The 5,921-nt window shown below is 40.6% G+C and overlaps 1 pseudogene across 1 annotated transcript; it reads left to right on the top strand.

Moving 5' to 3' along the window:
- Positions 1–1,359: 1,359 nt before the first annotated feature.
- LOC148801279 (phloretin 4'-O-glucosyltransferase pseudogene) lies at positions 1,360–3,356 on the top strand (annotated as a pseudogene). Its single transcript, XR_016084137.1, has one exon. The product of XR_016084137.1 is annotated as a phloretin 4'-O-glucosyltransferase pseudogene (transcript).
- The last annotated feature ends 2,565 nt before the right edge of the window (positions 3,357–5,921 follow it).

The raw sequence follows: 5,921 nt of genomic DNA, 5'->3' as shown, positions 1-5,921 counted from the left end.
GCTCAAAATCATCTCAAAGGTAGGCTACTGCCTATACCAAATGAGGGGCCAGTCATTGGACCACCGGTCAATTAGGGGGGGAGCCGGGAGCGTAGGTCAGGGTCTGTATTCTATAAATGACAATTCAGACTCAAATCTGGCATAAAATTTACCCTTGATTCCACCTTCTGTCGGTCTTTGCAGAAGTTCAGGTTCTGTCAGGCAATACCCATCTTAACAGCCTTTACAGCCTTGCATCAGGAATATTTCATGGAGAGATATTTGCAGAGGCTTGTCTCCATCCCTTCTAACTTTCGTACTTCATAATGGCCACATATTATGGAATGATTTCGGCTGTGTTCCCCACCTTTTCCTTCAAACCAAATACAACAAGCTAACCCAAAAAAGCTTGGGTCACCATATGACCGTCTACATCACATGGAATTGGGATCTGTTGTGAGCGCCTCACTCCGACCTCACAGCCACATCAATACAAATAGGGAAGATACTGTCACGTCGGTGTGAGGCATACGCTCGGTGAGGAGCAGATACGGACGGGATCATCACCTGAATCATCAGATAATCACACAACGCTTCGTCATTGGCTCATTCTAGCTTTCTATTGGCTGAAAGAGGAATTTGCTTTGGCATTTATGAACATATTATCAAATACCAAGAATAGATTTTAGAAATTTTCAGCATTCTGCCTTCAGGACCAATTCCAATAATAGCACAACTATTCACTACAGTACCGTAGGGCAGGGCTAAAAGCGAAGTGGTCTCAACAAGATGTTATTTTATCTAATTCATCAAAGCAGGGCCACTTCAATAAATCAAATGCTTTGATTTTATCGTTTCAGCGTTTGTTATCAGAATGCATGCCCTAGCCTCCACGTGAATTTTTGAATGGGAATGTTGTTGTATCTGGGTGTCTGCAGGGATACAGTATGGCGAAAAATCTTTTGCTCCTTTTAAATTTAAAACAGGGAATGCATGTTTTAATTCATCGAGATGTTCCTAATGCACGGCTGCAATGGGGACCAATCATGTGAGGAGCAAATCCCATTTCCTTTGTTTAATATCCAACAAAGTTAGGTTTAATTATGTGGATAACAGAAACCATGACGCATCCGTCTAGATTTCTTGTTCACCACGGGACGAATGAGTGATGGGGTTCTCTTCTTAATCTTCAAAGTTCAAACCATAATTGTCGTAATCGATAGTCTTTCTGTGCAACACTTGCATTTATTCTTTATATCTGCCAACCAATATTCGTGTACTAGAATGTGATAATTTCCATCAAGTATCAACCAACCATTAACCATCACGAATCTTCTGGCATCGACGCATCATTAAGAGTAGTGGATCACAGACTTCTCCAAATAACTGTCAATTCCAAATTTGTTCACATATACATGAAAGAACAGATAAACTTTTATTGTTAATTTCAATTGTTTTATCAATTTAATGATCTGTGCGCTCATCATAAGTTCTACTGAGTGAAGAACACAAGAAAACAAGAGTCAATCCGTCACCACACACGTCATTACTGCTACAAGCTAGCCCATGTTCTATTTAAACTCCGTGCTCTTAAGGACTTGCCCGCTATAACTCATCACAAATTTGTACAAAGCTCAAAGCTCAAATCCATTCCCAGCTCTCCACCATAACCACAGCACACTTGAATCTGCTCATCAAAATAAACCACACAAAGCACTTGAATCTGCATTCCAGGATCCAGGATCCAGGCTCTAGCTATGTCGCACCCCCACTTCCTGCTTGTGACGTTCCCTGCTCAAGGCCACATCAACCCAAGCCTCCAGTTCGCCAAGCGCCTCATACGCATCGGCGCTCAAGTCACCTTCGCCACCAGCGTCTCTGCTCATCGTCGCATGTCGAACGCCTGCAACCCAGATGGCTTAACCTTCGCACCCTTCTCAGACGGCTATGACGACGGCTTCAAACTCACCGACAGCGTCGAACACTTCCTGTCCGAGCTGAAACGCCGTGGTTCAGAGACTCTCAGAGAGCTTATTCTCAGCCTAGCTAGAGAAGGCCGCCCCGTTAGCTGCTTGGTTCACACCCTCCTCCTACCGTGGGCCGCAGACGTCGCACGTAACCTTGATGTCCCCTGGGCCCTTCTCTGGATTCAACCCGCAACTGTCTTCGACATCTACTACTACAACTTCACAGGCTATGGCGACCTCATATGTAACAACAAAAATGACAACTCGTATACTGTAGAACTACCAGGTCTACCACCACTCACCAGCCGAGACCTTCCCTCCTTTCTCCTTCCTTCCAATACCTATGCTTTTGCTCTCCCAATATTCCATGAACAGATCGAAACCTTGGAACGAGAAACCAAGCCACGAGTACTTGTAAACACGTTTGATGCCTTAGAGCCTGAAGCACTGAGAGTCGTTGAGAAGATTGATTTGATTGGAGTTGGGCCATTGATTCCGTCGGCTTTCTTAGATGGCAAAGACCCATCTGATAAATCTTTTGGAGGAGATCTGTTCCATGGTTCGGCAGACTACATGGAGTGGCTGAACTCGAAAGCGGATTCATCTGTGGTCTACGTATCGTTCGGAAGCATCGCTTTGTTACCCAAGCGGCAAATGGAAGAGCTTGCAAGCGCGTTGATAGAGAGTGGTCGGCCGTTCTTGTGGGTCATCCGGAAGAATGAGAATGCTTCAGAAGAAACGAAGAAAGAGGAAGAAGCGTTTCTGAGTAGGATCGAAGAGCAGAAAAGAGAAGGAATGATAGTGCCGTGGTGTTCTCAGGTTGAAGTTCTCTCACACCCTTCGGTGGGTTGCTTCCTGTCGCACTGTGGGTGGAATTCAACGTTGGAGAGTCTGGTGACTGGGGTTCGGGTGGTGGCGTTTCCACAGTGGACGGACCAAGCGACGAATGCGATGTTAATAGAAGGTGTTTGCGGTACAGGGGTGAGGGTGAGAGCAAAGGAAGGAGAAGGAGATGGAGTAGTTGAGAGGGAGGAGATCATGAGGTGCTTAGATATGGTGATGGAAGGAGAGAATGGAGAAGAGATGAAAAGGAACGCCAGGAAATGGAAAGAACTAGCCAAGAAAGCTGTGAAGGAGGATGGTTCTTCTGATAAGAATCTCCGGCGGTTTGTGGAAGAGATAAGAAAAGATTGTTGGATAGTTTAGATTGTATTGGTTGTAAATTTTGTCGCTTTGCGTGTGATAATGAGGAGCACGTTAGGTAAGCAAAATGAGTGAGCATGTAATAGCCATGGGACACTAGCTAACGTGTTTTTCATTCAAACTTGTCTCTAGACAGAAATTATTCATAATTTTATTATCTTTGTCAAAATAATTAAAAATAAAAATAATGAAAATTAAAGACGTAAATGAGTCCCAACTCCTAACACACTTAGACTTTCTTTTTTTATTGTTTTTATTTTTAATTATTTTGACAAATAATAAAATAATGGATAACTTATTTCTAATAGAACAAAAACATTCGGATGAAAGGCGCATTAACTAGGACATGTGTCAAACAGCTATTACGTGCTCACTCATTGTGCTTACCTAATGTGCTTACTACATCCGGACCCTCGACAGAATATTTAAGTTAATTTATACATCACTTTTTCTAATTGTAATTAATCTTCTTTTCTTACTTTAGAAGAGTTCTTATTCTTCTTGTGAAGAAGCTATAGGAATGGGAATTTTTGAGAAATCCGGTTTGAAGAAACTGGGTTGAAAAATCTTGATTAAAGGAAGGACCTCACATGGGGGACACTCTTTTGATTTTCAATTAGAATCTACTAAACAACAAACACTGCCATTAATTTTAATTTTATCCAACACCATCAATCCACTGGTGCTTGGAAGTTGGAACCATGAGAGGGAATAGAGTACAAAGTGTTGAAAGATTTCCATTAGGCCATATGGCAAATTTCTCTATTCTTCCCATGGTTATAGCAACAATGTTAGATTGAGGGTGGTCTAACTTTGGCTGTTGAGGCAGTTTCTGGTCTGGGCACATCCTGGGCAATTCACCTATTCACGCCCATGTTTTGGTTTTTAGTAAAAATAAATTAATATATAATTACTAATTTATCCATTCTCATGGTAACGTGGCATTTCTAGAAATTCTCTCAACAGTATAGGCTGTTGGACCCCAACAGCTAAAGTTTTTCCAATTGAGGGTACCATCACTATCAGAACCTTATTTAGTTGGAACAAAACAACCTTCTCTCTGCATAACTAATCTAATAAAGTGGTGGTATGGTACAGGGGAAGTTGCCCAATAACATTAGGCAACGTTATTAAAACCATCTCGTTTAAAACCGGAAAGTTCATTGGTTCAAGGCTATCCCACAAAGACCATGAGAAAACCCAAAACTTAAAGTCCACCGACTCAATGATCAGTATATCCTGCCCCATCAGGTCTGCAGCACCATGTACTTGGTATGTGTTGGGTGTGGATCCAGACTACATAAGTGGTGATTTTTGTTCAGTTCCTTGCTTGAACCCTAATTCATCCTTTAGCATCTGATGAAACCATTCCGATCTCTCTAAATTATTAAAAACCCAAAGAGCCAAAATCTCAAGCCAGAATCCTCAAAATCCATTATTGAACTTGTTTGACCCCAATGGAATAGTTCTTATCAGACCCCACTTGCACCGTAATCATTAAATGATACAACCATCTCATTCAAAACCTTAAAATACCCATTCAGGTCAAATTTCTCACCCACCATTAATTAAAGATTCTGTTTCAGTGGTCTAGATTAGTCGATGATTTTAAACCTTAAAACTCCTACAAATTTTCATAGCTAGATTCCTTTTTTTTGCCTATAAACAATTCAAGATTCCATTCCCAAATCCTATATTGGCCAAGCCAATGTGACCCAAGATGTTTTTATCCCTTAGATCTCCTATTCTACCTATCTAATTGAAAATTTGTTTTCTTCGTTAAACTCATGACATCCCAAAATACTTAACCACCAAATTTGAATTTAAAATTCCCTTATTTACATCTTTATCATTGGCCGAAACACTTGTAATCTAGATTCCTATGATACCAACATCCCTTAGCCCATCGAGTACTATAATTAAATTATAGATATCCAAAAAAACACCTATCCATCAAATATTAACTCAAAATTCCATCATTTATCCCTCCATCATATAATGATTCTATTATGAGCCTTCTTAATGGTCGAGACATCCATCTTCTAGATTCCATTGATCCCTACATACCTTGCCTATTAGGCACTACCATTAAACTCATGACATCCTAAAATACCAACCCACCAACTTTCATATCAAAATTCCTTCATACGGAGATTTCGTTCTGAACCCTTTAATTGGCCAAAACATCCGTAGTCCAAATTCCATTGATCTTAGCATACCCGCACCCATCAAACATTGCCATTAAACTTTTGCCATCCCAAAATACATACCTACCAAATTTTAGATAAAAATTCCCTCATTTACCTCTTCATTATATAAAGATTCAATTTTGAACCCTCTCATTAGTTGAAACACTCGTAGTCCAAATTCTAATATCAACATGTCAAACCCATTGTTTCAAGCAATTTTGAACCTTCTTATTGCTTGAAACAATCGCAGTCTGGATTTCCATGATCTTAATGAAGATCATGGAACATACTTGAACCCATCAAACATTGCCATTAAACTCTTAACATCCCAACATACCTAACCAACAAATTCTAGCTCAAAACCCCCATGTTTATCCATCAATTGGACAACAATTCTATGTAGAGACTTCTTATTGGCCAAATATCAACACCCGATTTTTCCTCGATCTTGTGCCCGAACCCCAAGTCACCCCTAGACAACCAATCAAACCATTATGATCTTTCTGAAACACTAAAAAACCCAAAGAGCTCGAATCCCAACCCCAAATTCTTGAATGCCACTATTGAACTTATTCAACCTTAA

Source organism: Nelumbo nucifera, chromosome 3 (assembly GCF_055504915.1).
Source record: "Nelumbo nucifera cultivar China Antique chromosome 3, China Antique-T2T, whole genome shotgun sequence".
Lineage (NCBI taxonomy): Eukaryota > Viridiplantae > Streptophyta > Magnoliopsida > Proteales > Nelumbonaceae > Nelumbo > Nelumbo nucifera.
This window is presented reverse-complemented; position numbering and strand designations above follow the sequence as displayed.